Source organism: Arachis stenosperma, chromosome 10 (genome assembly GCF_014773155.1).
Source record: "Arachis stenosperma cultivar V10309 chromosome 10, arast.V10309.gnm1.PFL2, whole genome shotgun sequence".
In the NCBI taxonomy this organism is placed as follows: domain Eukaryota; kingdom Viridiplantae; phylum Streptophyta; class Magnoliopsida; order Fabales; family Fabaceae; genus Arachis; species Arachis stenosperma.
This window is the reverse complement of record NC_080386.1, coordinates 70,449,118-70,462,809: the sequence shown is the minus strand read 5'-3', so window position 1 is coordinate 70,462,809 and position 13,692 is coordinate 70,449,118. Positions and strand designations below refer to the sequence as shown.

The following is a 13,692-nucleotide window of genomic DNA, read 5'->3' as shown; positions in this document are numbered from 1 at the left end:
TAGAAAGATTGGGTTGTCAAGGAATTAGAACCCAATCACTTAAGATTGCCAAGGAGATCAATAGATGCTTTGATTGAGGAAGAGATGAAAATGAATTTGATCTGGAGAATACAACATCTCCTGAGCCCAATGAATTCCCCATTTATGATCTTACCTATTCTCTTTACATCTGCCATTTATTTTCATGTTCATTTTCCCAAATTCCCATCTAAGATTCTGTACTTTATTTTCTGCTATTTACTTTCCCGCCATTTAATTTTCTGCAATCCTCAAACTACATTCTATTTAGCTCAACTAGCATACTCTTCCAACTAAAGTTTCCTGATCAATCAATCCCTGTGGGATTCAACCTCACTCTATTGTGAGTTTTTACTTGACGATAATTCGGTATACTTACCGAAGAGAAATTTGTTGAGAGACAAGTTTTCATGCATCAGCCAGCAAGAAGATGAAGCAAATGAAAGGCGTGACACACCAGTCTCATGGCGTGGCACGCTGGTAGTATTTTCCAGAGAGGAAGAAGAGGAGCCAATGAACTCAGGCGTGCCGCTTGGATGACAAGGCATGGCACACCGGTAAGGGGGTGAAGCTTTTAGAAGGGCGTGGCACGCCAGACCCTGTGCGTGCCACGCTGGTACAATCTCCAGAAGCATAGAGATAAGGGAAGTGACCTTGGGCGTGCCACTTTGGTTCGAAGGTGTGGCACGCCAGGTTGCTTTGCCCTTTAAAATGTCCTGGGCGTGCCACTTTAGTTCCAAGGGGTGGCACGCCAGGCTACTTTGCCCTTTAAAATGCCTTGGGCGTGCCACTTTGGTTAGAAGGTGTGGCACGCTAGGGGTGAAACAGGGGACGGCGTGCCACTTGAATGGAGAGGCGTGGCACGCCAAATCAGAAACAGAAGGAGCGTGACACGCAAGAGAAGCGCCAGTCGCACGCTAGCTTGAATATCATGTTTGTCGAGTTTCTTTTCCCTCCAAAATATAATTTTTTTTTCACTTTTGTAATTTTCTTTTATTTTCTAGAACTAGGAGTAGTATAAATACCCTTGGAAGTATTGGAAAAGGTGTTAGCAAGTCACAGAGTTTAGTTTTGGTGGATTTCACTTTTAGTTTTCTCACTTCATGTATTCCATCTTTTATACTTTCTCTCTGAGCTATGAGTAGATAAATTCCCTCTCATTGAGAGAGGGAGCTCTATTGTACTTGATGGATTAATGATAGTGAATTTCTTATGCACTTCATATTCTCTTTGATTTGCCAGAAGGAATTTCGATTTTAATGTTTAGTGTTCAATTAACTTGGAAAAGAGATTGAATGCAAAATGGGTTTCATGGGAACCTTGGAAAAGGAAACATGAAACCATGCTAGAAATCCCTTCTCACACTTGAGTAGAATCTGGGTTTTGGTGTTTGGATATGGTGACGTACAATCCTCCCTCTACCTGGACCTATGATGATGTGTGGTATAATCAGGGACCAAGCATATCTCTCTTCATGAGCAATTATACCAAGGAATTGGCTATTGATCAAGATTTGAGAGATTGAGTCACCAAGGGATTGGGGCTCAATCAATCATGATTGACAAGAGGTCAATGAGTTGCATGATTGAAGAGGATATGAGCTGAAATTAATCCAAAGAGACAATATCTCCTGATCTCAATTAATTCCCCCCAATCTTATCTCTCCCATTCCCTTATAGCCTTACTTACATTCTGCAAAATCCCATTCCCCTTTATATTCTTGTTATTTCCAATTTTGCAATTTATTGCTTTCTTTTATTTCTTTTGCCATTTATGTTTCTGCCATTTATAATTCTGCACACACAACTTATTCTGTTGAGCTTGACTAATTCACCAATTGATTAAAATTGCTCAAATCTACCAATCTCTGTGGATACGATCCCACTCCACTGTGGGTTAATACTTGACAATAATTTTGGTGCACTTGCCAAGAGCGAATTCATCAATATTATTGGGGAAGGGTAGTGAATTCATCCCATCAATAACTCACACTCTGATTCTACTAAAAATCTGCTTAATACCCTTGCTAACTTAAGCATCGGAGTCTCTTACAGGTACCACCATCCTCCGGTAACGAAGGATCAGCACCACCACCAAGTCCAACAAGTTGGACACGATGGCTCCGGCCACCATCATCAAGTCAGACTCAAAACCACTGACCAGTACAGAAGATCTCGACCGAGATCGACCTACAGTTTCAGGTAACCCTTGGAACATTGGCGCCATTGCCGGGGAACCTGGAAGTCATCCCATCATCATGGCAGACAACCTTGACAACGACCACAACTCTGATTTAGAGAATCGAACGCCACACAAGAACGCGGAGGTTACACTAGACGACACTTCTCAACCTAACAAAGACAAGAACTCCCCAAGCACGGAGCCATGGAGGCACTTCAGGACCGTCTAAAACAACTTGAAAAAGAGGTTGAGTACCAGCGGGAAGCCAAGAGAGACTTACGAAGAGAAGCTAGGCGACGCCGCGAATTAGAGGACAAGCTCTTGAAGATCTAAGCCGATCAAAAAGCTAGAACTACCCGATCCAGCCACGAGGATAGCTCCTGCAAAGACCAAGACCTATTCACCAACGAGATCATGAAGGCCAAATTCCAAAAGACTTCAAACCTCCCGACATGACCCTGTAAGATGGCACAACAGGTCCCAGCCATCATCTCAACAACTTTCGAAGTAGAATGTTTCTCACCGATGCCTCAGATACAACTCAGTGCAAAGCCTTCCCAACCACTTTGACTAAAACAGCGATCAAATGGTTTGACAATCTGCCCCCAGGTCCATCTCAAGCTTTGACGACTTAGCCAAAAAATTTCTGGCCAGATTCTCCATCCAAAAGGACAAAAACTAAACACGCCCCAAGTCTACTAGGGATCAAGCAAGGAGATCGGGAAAGTCTTCGTAGCTACATGGAAAGATTCAACAAGGCATGTTTGGACATACAAAACCTACCAACAAAAGCAGCCATTATGGACCTCATCAATGGCCTACGAGAAGGACCTTTCAGTCACTCCATATCAAAAAAACATCCCACATCTATAAATAAGGTACAAGAACGAGCAGAAAAGTACATCAACATGGAGAAAAACTCCCAATTAGGAGAGACTTCCAAATCCAAACTCTCCTATTCTTCACAGGATAAGGATAAAGAATCCAATAAAAAAGAAGACCAGCATGGCGAAAAGATCAAGAAATATCGCAATTACACCCCTCTCCGGGTGTCTCTCGTAGATGTATATCAAGAAGTATGCCACACAGAAAAGATACCTCCACCTCGCCCACTCAAAAGCAAGAAGGGAGGGGGAGATTGGATAGAGTACTGTCAATACCATCGAATCTACGGACATTCCACCAACGAATGCTTCGATGTAAAGAACATCATAGAAAAATTGGTAAGAAAGAGAAGACTAGATCGGTACTTAGCCAACAAATCAGATGAGCCAAGAAAAAGAAGAAGAGAGGACGAGGTTGGACAAACTAAACGACCAAAAAACTTTCGCCTCCCTTTTGGTAATCCGCCTCCCTTTTGGTGCCATAGGAATAAACAAAAAACTTCTTAGCGAAGCGTCAACACCAAACTTAAAGGTTTGCTTGTCCTCAAGCAAAGAAAATCTGAAAACAAAAACAGATAATAAGATGAAAGAAGAATAAAAGGATAAAGGAACAAGAGAGAATTAGAATTAGGAGAGAGAGAAAGAAAATTAAAACTGGGCGGCGAACTATAATTGTGCGGCGCAGGCGATGCGTACGCGTGCAGCACGCGTACGCGTGGGGCGCGAAATTTTCTTAATGACGCGTAAGCGTCAGGCACGCGTCCCCGTGCCCTGGATTTTGCGTGATTCGCGCGAGGCCAGCCGTGTGCATGCACAACTCTCTGTTCGCGTGGCTAGGGAACCAATATTGGCATACGACACGTTCACGTCATTTACGCTTACGCGTGGATGGCCGTTTGGTCAAATGACACGCACGCGTCAGGGACACGTACGCGTGGTCAATTTTGTACGTCTAGCACACTTCCAGCCCCAAACTAGCACAAGTCTCTGCCCAAACACATATTTACGCCATTTTTCCAGGTCACGCGTTCGCGTCAGTGATGCGCACGCGTGGAGTGCCAAAATCACCAATGACACGCACGCATGGGGTACGCGTACGCGTTGGCTTGTTTGTGCGAAAGGCTTCATTCTGGCACCACTCCCGCGCAACTCTCTGTTCATATTTATTTTTTACGCCCATGCATATGACGCGTACGCGTCAGCGACGCTTGCGCGTCATATGCTCCTCTTCTTTTTTTTTTTTGAAATATATATCCAGCTCCTGTCCTATGATAACTAAGAATGAAAAGGAACGATCATACCACGGTGGGTTGTCTCACACCAAGCACTTTTAGTTAAAGTTCTTAAGTTGGACATGTGGTGAGCTCCTTGTCATGGTGGCTTATGCTTGTACTAATCCAGGAATCCTGGTGCACGAAATCGTGATCACTACAACTTCGCACAACTAACCAGCAAGTGCACTGGGTCGTCCAAGTAATAAACCTTACGCGAGTAAGGGTCGATCCCACGGAGATTGTTGGTATGAAGCAAGCTATGGTCACCTTGTAAATCTTAGTCAGGCAGACTCAAATGGGTATAGATGATGAATAAAACATAAAGATAAAGATAGAGATACTTATGTATATCATTGGTGAGAGCTTCAGATAAGCGTATGAAGATGCTTGTCCCTTCCGTCTCTCTGCTTTCCTACTGTCTTCATCCAATCCTTCTTACTCCTTTCCATGGCAAGCTTATGCAAGGGTTTCACCGTTGTCAGTGGCTACCTCCCATCCTCTCAGTGGAAATGTTCAACGCACCCTGTCACGGCACGGCTATCCATCTGTCGGTTCTCGATCAGGCCGGAATAGAATCCAGTGATTCTTTTGCGTCTGTCACTAACGCCCCGCCCTCAGGAGTTTGAAGCACGTCACAGTCATTCAATCATTGAATCCTACTCAGAATACCACAGACAAGGTTAGACCTTCCGGATTCTCTTGAATGCCGCCATCAGTTCTTGCCTATACCACGAAGACTCTGATCCCATGGAATGGCTGGCTCGTTTGTCAGGCGAGCGCTCGGTTGTCAGTCGATCAACCATGCATCGTGTATCAGGAATCCAAGAGATATTCACCCAATCTAAGGTAGAACGGAGGTGGTTGTCAGTCACACGTTCATAGGTGAGAATGATGATGAGTGTCACGGATCATCACATTCATCAAGTTGAAGAACAAGTGATATCTTGGACAAAGAACAAGCGGAATTGAATAGAAGAACAATAGTAATTGCATTAATACTCGAGGTACAGCAGAGCTCCACACCTTAATCTATGGTGTGTAGAAACTCCACCGTTGAAAATACATAAGAACAAGGTCTAGGCATGGCCGTGAGGCCAGCCCCCAAATGATCTAAGAACTAGATGTCCAAAGATGAAAAATACAATAGTAAAAGGTCCTACTTATAGGGAACTAGTAGCTTAAGAATTACAAAGATGAGTAAATGACATAAAAATCCACTTCCGGGCCCACTTGGTGTGTGCTTGGGCTGAGGAATGAATCATTTTTCGTGTAGAGACTCTTCTTGGAGTTAAACGCCAGCTTTTGTGCCAGTTTGGGCGTTTAACTCCCACTTTGGTGCCAGTTCCGGCGTTTAACGCTGGAAATTCTGAGGGTGACTTTGAACGCCGGTTTGGGCCATCAAATCTTGGGCAAAGTATGAACTATCAGATATTGCTGGAAAGCCCAGGATGTCTACTTTCCAACGCCGTTGGGAGCGCCCCAATTGGGCTTGTGTAGCTCCAGAAAATCCACTTCGAGTGCAGGGAGGTCAGAATCCAACAGCATCTGCAGTCCTTTTCAGTCTCTGAATCAGATTTTTTTGCTCAGGTCCCTCAATTTCAGCCAGAAAATACCTGAAATCACAGAAAAACACACAAACTCATAGTAAAGTCCAGAAAAGTGAATTTTAACTAAAAACTAATAAAAATATACTAAGAACTTAACTAAAACTACTAAAAACATACTAAAAACAATGCCAAAAAGCGTACAAATTATCCGCTCATCACAACACCAAACTTAAATTGTTGCTTGTCCTCAAGCAACTGAAAATCAAATAAGATAAAAAGAAGAGAATATGCAATGAATTCCAAAAACATCTATGAAGATCAGTATTGATTAGATGAGCGGGGCTTTTAGCTTTTTGCCTCTGAACAGTTTTGGCATCTCACTTTATCCTTTGAAATTCAGAATGATTGGCTTCTTTAGGAACTCAGAATCCTGATAGTGTCATTGATTCTCCTAGTTAAGTATGATGATTCTTGAACACAGCTACTTATTGAGTCTTGGCTGTGGCCCAAAGCACTTTGTCTTCCAGTATTACCACTGGATACATACATGCCACATACACATAATTGGGTGAACCTTTTTCAGATTGTGACTCAGCTTTGCTAAAGTCCCCAATTAGAGGTGTCCAGGGTTCTTAAGCACACTCTTTTTGCCTTGGATCACAACTTTATTCCTTTCTTTTTCTTTCTTTTTCGTTTTTCTCTTCTTTTTTTTTTTGTATTCACTGCTTTTTCTTGCTTCAAGAATCATTTTTATGATTTTTCAGATCCTCAGTAACATGTCTCCTTTTTCATCATTCTTTCAAGAGCCAACATTCATGAACCACAAGTTCAAAAGACATATGCACTGTTTAAGCATACATTCAGAAAACAAAAGTGTTGCCACCACATCAAAATAATTAATCTGTTATAAAATTCAAAATTTATGCAATTCTTCTCCTTTTCAATTAAGAACATTGTTAATTTAAGAAAGGTGATGGCTTCATAGGACATTCATAACTTTAAGGCATAGACACTTAAGACACTAATGATCATAAGACACAAACATGGACAAACATAAAGCATAAATTTTCGAAAAACAAGAAAATAAAGAACAAGGAGATTAAAGAACGGGTCCACCTTAGTGATGGCGGCTTGTTCTTCCTCTTGAAGGTCTTATGGAGTGCTTGAGCTCCTCAATGTCTCTTCCTTGTCTTTGTTGCTCCTCTCTCATGATTCTTTGATCTTCTTTAATTTCATGGAGGGGGATGGAATGTTCTTGGTGCTCCACCTTTAGTTGTCCCATGTTGGAACTCAATTCTCCTAGGGAGGTGTTCAGTTGCTCCCAATAATCTTGTGGAGGAAAGTGCATCCCTTGAGGCATCTCAGGGATCTCATGATGAGAAGGGTCTCTTGTTTGCTCCATCCTCTTCTTAGTAATGGACTTGTCCTCATCAATGGGGATGTCTCCCTCTATGTCAACTTCAACTGAATAACAGAGGTGACAAATGAGGTGAGGAAAGGCTAACCTTGCCAAGGTAGAGGACTTGTCCGCCACCTTATAAAGTTCTTGGGCTATAACCTCATGAACTTCCACTTCTTCTCCAATCATGATGCTATGAATCATGATGGCCCGGTCTAGAGTAACTTTGGACCGGTTGCTTGTGGGAATGATTGAGCGTTGGATAAACTCCAACCATCCTCTAGCCACGGGCTTGAGGTCATGCCTTCTCAATTGAACCGGCTTCCCTCTTGAATCTCTCTTCCATTGGGCGCCCTCTTCACAAATGTCAGTGAGGACTTGGTCCAACCTTTGATCAAAGTTGACCCTTCTTGTGTAAGGATGTTCATCTCCTTGCATCATAGGCAAGTTGAATGCCAACCTTACATTTTCCGGACTAAAATCCAAGTATTTCCCCCGAACCATAGTAAGCCAATTCTTTGGGTTTGGGTTCACACTTTGATCATGGCTCTTGGTGATCCATGCATTGGCATAGAACTCTTGAACCATTAAGATTCCGACTTGTTGAATGGGGTTGGTGAGAACTTCCCAACCTCTTCTTCTAATCTCATGTCGGATCTCCGGATATTCACTCTTTTTTGAGTGAAAAAGGGACCTCGGGGATCACCTTCTTCAAGGCCACAACTTCATAGAAGTGGTCTTGATGCACCCTTGAGATGAATCTCTCCATCTCCCATGACTCGGAGGTGGAAGCTTTTGCCTTCCCTTTCCTCTTTCTAGAGGTTTCTCCGGCCTTGGATGCCATAAATGGTTATGGAAAAACAAAAAGCAATGCTTTTTCCACACCAAACTTAAAAGGTTTGCTCGTCCTCGAGCAAAAGAAGAAAGAAGAGAGTAGAAGAAGAAGAAATGAGGAAGAAGGGAATGGCTTTGTGTTCGGCCAAAGAGGGGTAGAAGTGGTGTTTAGGTTGTGTGACAATGAAGGAGTGAAGAAGGGTTTATATAGGAGAGGGGAGGGGTGGGGTTCGGCCATTATGGGTGGGTTTGGGAGGGAAAGTGGTTTGAATTTGAATGGTGAGGTAGGTGGGGTTTTATGAAGGATGGATGTGAGTGGTGAAGAGAATAGATGGGATTTGATAGGTGAAGGGTTTTTGGGGAAGAGGTGTTGAGGTGATTGTGTAAAACCTATGCACAATTACTCAAGAGGGGGGGGGGTGAATTGAGTATTGCAACAACAATGAATCTTTTTGCGAAAGTTAAAGATAATATACAAAAGTGTTATTGTACTAGTATTTTTCCAAGAGCTTAACTCAATTGCTAAGCATTTATAAGGAGCTTTTACTTTCCAATAGACACCAACTCAAATAAATTGATCAAGTTTTTCACTAATCGGACTTAAGCTATTCCTTAAGTACTTACGAAGCTACTTTTCGATCACAATTTATTTGCTCAAAGGTAAAAGACAATAATATTGAAGAGATGAGTTTGGAGAGATGCAAACGCTATTTAGAGTGGTTCGGCACAATCCTTGTCCTACGTCCACTTTCTTTCTCAATCGCTATTGAGAAGTTCCACTATTGCCAAGCTTCAAGGTGCTCGCGCAAAACCTTTTACAATCCGAGTCCTTAGTTTCTAACACCTCACGGTATATGATCACCACTCGTATACTAACCCACTCCACTTAGAGATACCTTCTCTAAGATTTGCCTTGAGTACTTAGTATACCTCTTTGGTATCCTCACCGACTATAGTGTTTATAACTCTTGACTCAACCTTGGAGATCACACTCCAATTTACAAAGTGTACAAGAAAACAATTCTCAAAGAATTGTTGAGACGAAATGAGTACTCTCTAGAAGAGTGTATGATTACAAGTTTAGCACTATTGAACCAATTGATATTGCTCTCTCAAATTGTGTATTATAACACCAAAAAAAAATGTGTAGAATGAAAGAATATGAACAAGATAGTTTGCAAATACTCAAGTATCTGAAATAAGGCTTCAATCCATCTATTTATAGACTCCCCAAACCTTAGAAACGTTGGGGAGTTAATGGGATGGAGCCTTTTTGTCAAAACTAGCCATTTTTTATGTTTTTGAATCATTTGCATCGATGCATAACACTTTGCATCGATGCAAATGTGTCTTTGAAGCTGAAATTTGAATTTTCAGCTAGGTTGCATCGATGCAAACATCTTTGCATCGATGCAACAAGTCGTCGCATGCTTTGCATCGATGCAAGATGAGTGTGCATCGATGCAAACCTTAAAGAATGGCTTAAAATCACTTCAAAATACTTAGGATTGATCTCAAACTTGTTAGAGTCAATTCCTATGCTTTTGTACCTTTGAAAACAAGTTTTAAACCATTTGGCTAGCATCGAATTGCAAGATGTGCATTAAAATATTTTGTGAGTGTGTGTTGAGAGATTTAGCAATTGGTTCTTAACAAGAAGTTACCTAAGTCCTAAGACACTATACTTGTCTTCAAATGTTGTGGACTTGAGTTTCTTGTTGTTGTTGTGTTGCTTTCAACTCTTCATTCCTCAACGTTGAATGTTGGTTGATCTTTCAACATGCTTGTTCATTCAAGTTGTTTGTTGGTTTGTCTTTCATGTCGTTTGTTGGTTTGTCATTCATCAAAACCTACGAATACAAACTTCGCATACAAGCAACATGATTTACAGATTGGTGAATGGGTGAAGAAGAAGAGAGAGGGTGGTGGGGTAGGTGGGGATCCTGTGGGGTCCACAGATCCTGAGGTGTCAAGGAAAAGTCATCCCTGCACCAAATGGCATGCAAAAACGCGTTTTGAGCCAATTCTGGCGTTAAACGCCGGGCTGGTGCCCATTTCTGGCGTTTAACGCCAGGTTCTTGCCCTTTTCTGGCGTTTAACGCCAGTCTGGTGCCCCTTTCTGGCGTTAAACGCCCAGAATAGTGCCAGACTGGGCGTTAAACGCCCACCTGCTAGCCTTACTGGCGTTTAAACGCCAGTAGGTTCTTCCTCCAGGGTGTGCTGTTTTTCTTCCTATTTTTCATTCTGTTTTTGCTTTTTCAATTGTTTTTGTGACTTCTTATGATCATCAACCTACAAAAAAAAAACATAAAATAACAAAAGAAAATAGATAAAATATAACATTGGGTTGCCTCCCAACAAGCGCTTCTTTAATGTCAGTAGCTTGACAGAGGGCTCTCATGGAGCCTCACAGATACTCAGAGCAATGTTGGAACCTCCCAACACCAAACTTAGAGTTTGAATGTGGGGGTTCAACACCAAACTTAGAGTTTGGTTGTGGCCTCCCAACACCAAACTTAGAGTTTGACTGTGGGGGCTCTGCTTGACTCTGATTTGAGAGAAGCTCTTCATGCTTCCTCTCCATGGTGACAGAGGGGTATCCTTGAGCCTTAAACACAAAGGATTCTTCATTCACTTGAATGATCAGTTCACCTCCATCAACATCAATCACAGCCTTTGCTGTGGCTAGGAAGGGTCTGCCAAGGATGATAGATTCATCCATGCATTTCCCAGTCTCTAGGACTATGAAATCAGCAGGGATGTAATGGTCTTCAATCTTCACCAAAACATCCTCTACAAGTCCATAAGCTTGTTTTCTAGAGTTGTCTGCCATCTCTAGTGAGATTCTTGCAGCTTGTACCTCAAAGATCCCTAGCTTCTCCATTACAGAGAGAGGCATGAGGTTTACACTTGACCCTAAGTCACACAGAGCCTTCTTGAAGGTCATGGTGCCTATGGTACAAGGTATGGAAAACTTTCCAGGATCTTGTCTCTTTTGAGGTAATTTCTGTCTAGACAAGTCATCCAGTTCTTTGGTGAGCAAAGGAGGTTCGTTCTCCCAAGTTTCATTTCCAAATAACTTGTCATTTAGCTTCATGATTGCTCCAAGGTATTTAGCAACTTGCTCTTCAGTGACATACTCATCCTCTTCAGAGGAAGAATACTCATCAGAGCTCATGAATGGCAGAAGTAAGTCCAATAGAATCTCTATGGTCTCATTTTGAGCCTCAAATTCCCATGGTTCCTCATTAGGGAACTCATTGGAGGCCAGTGGACGTCCATTGAGGTCTTCCTCAGTGGCATTCACTGCCTCTCCTTCCTCTCTAAATTCGGCCATGTTGAAGGCCTTGCACTCTCCTTTTGGATTTTCTTCTGTATTGCTTGGAAGAGTACTAGGAGGGAGTTCAGTAACTCTCTTGCTCAGCTGTCCCACTTGTGCCTCCAAATTCCTAATGGAGGACCTTGTTTCAGTCATGAAACTTTGAGTGGTTTTGATTAGATCAGAGACCATGGTTGCTAAGTCAGAGGTGTTCTGCTTAGAATTCTCTGTCTGTTGCTGAGAAGATGATGGAAAAGGCTTGCCATTGCTGAACCTGTTTCTTCCACCATTATTGTTATTGAAACTTTGTTGAGGTCTCTCTTGATTCTTCCATGAGAAATTCGGGTGATTTCTCCATGAAGAATTATAGGTGTTTCCATAGGGTTCTCCTAGGTAATTCACCTCTTCCAGTGAAGGGTTCTCAGGATCATAAGCTTCTTCTTCAGATGAAGCATCCTTAGTACTGCTTGGTGCATTTTGCATTCCAGACAGACTTTGAGAGATCAAATTGACTTGTTGAGTCAATATTTTATTCTGAGCCAATATGGTATTCAGAGTGTCAATCTCAAGAACTCCTTTCTTCTGATTAGTCCCATTGTTCACAGGATTCCTTTCAGAAGTGTACATGAATTGGTTATTTGCAACCATTTCAATTAGCTCTTGAGCTTCTGTAGGCGTCTTCTTCAGATGAAGAGATCCTCCAGCAGAGCTATCCAAAGACATCTTGGATAGTTCAGAGAGACCATCATAGAAAATACCTATGATGCTCCATTCAGAAAGCATGTCAGAAGGACATTTTCTGATTAATTGTTTGTATCTTTCCCAAGCTTCATAGAGGGATTCTCCATCCTTCTGTCTGAAGGTTTGGACTTCCACTCTAAGCTTACTCAATTTTTGAGGTGGAAAGAACTTTGCCAAGAAGGCATTGACTAGCTTTTCCCAAGAGTCCAGGCTTTCCTTAGGTTGAGAGTCCAACCATATTCTAGCTCTGTCTCTTACAGCAAAAGGGAATAGCATCAGTCTGTAGACCTCAGGGTCAACCCCATTAGTCTTGACTGTGTCACAGATTTGCAAGAATTCAGCTAAGAACTGATGAGGATCTTCCAATGGAAGTCCATGGAACTTGCAATTCTGTTGCATTAGAGAAACTAATTGAGGCTTAAGCTCAAAGTTGTTTGCTCCAATGGCAGGGATAGAGATGCTTCTCCCATAGAAGTCGGGAGTAGGTGTAGTAAAGTCACCCAGCACCTTCCTTGCATTGTTGTTGTTTTCGGCTGCCATGTCTTCTTCTTCTTTGAAGATTTCTGTTAGGTCCTTTACAGAGAGTTGTGCCTTAGCTTCTCTTAGCTTTCGCTTCAAGGTCCTTTCAGGTTCAGGGTCAGCTTCAACAAGAATGCCTTTGTCTTTGTTCCTGCTCATATGAAAGAGAAGAGAACAAGAAAATATGGAATCCTCTATGTCACAGTATAGAGATTCCTTGAGGTGTCAGAGGAAAAGAAAAATGGAAGACAGAGGTAGAAAATTCGAACTTATCAAAGAAGATAGAGTTCGAATTTTGCATTAAGGAATAGTGTTAGTCCATAAATAGAAGGATGTGAGAAGAAGGGAAGTAATTTTCGAAAATTAAGTAAAAGATTTTGAAAACATTTTGAAAAACACTAATTGATTTTCGAAAACAAAAGTGGGAAAGAAGTAAAGTGATTTTTGAAAAAGATTTTGGAATTAGAAATCAAAAAGATATGATTGAAAACTATTTTTAAAAAAAGATGTGATTAAAAAGATTTGATTGAAAAGTTATGCTTTTAAAAAGATATGATTGAAAAGATATGATTTGAAAACAATTTTAAAAAGATTTGATTTTAAAAATTAATGACTTGCCTAACAAGAAAAGATATGATTCAAACATTAAACCTTCCTCAACAGAAAAGGCAACATACTTGAAATGTTCAATCAAATCATTAATTGTTAGTAAGTATCTTTGAAAAAGGAAAGAAATTGATTTTGAAAACATTTGATTGAAAAGATTTGATTTGAAAAAGATTTGATTTTGAAAAACTTTGAAAACTTGAAAAAAAATTGATTTGAAAACAAAATCTTCCCCCTTGTACCATCCTGGCGTTAAACGCCCAGTATGGTGCACATTCTGGCGTTTAACGCCCAAAACTCTACCCTTTTGGGCGTTAAACGCCCAGCCAGGCACCCTGGCTGGCGTTTAAACGCCAGTCTGTCTTCTTCA

General features: G+C 41.5%; 1 non-coding gene across 1 annotated transcript; it reads left to right on the top strand.

Moving 5' to 3' along the window:
• Nucleotides 1–12,233: 12,233 nt before the first annotated feature.
• LOC130959489 (small nucleolar RNA R71) lies at nucleotides 12,234–12,341 on the top strand. Its single transcript, XR_009078566.1, has one exon. It is a non-coding gene; the product is annotated as a small nucleolar RNA R71 (small nucleolar RNA).
• The last annotated feature ends 1,351 nt before the right edge of the window (nucleotides 12,342–13,692 follow it).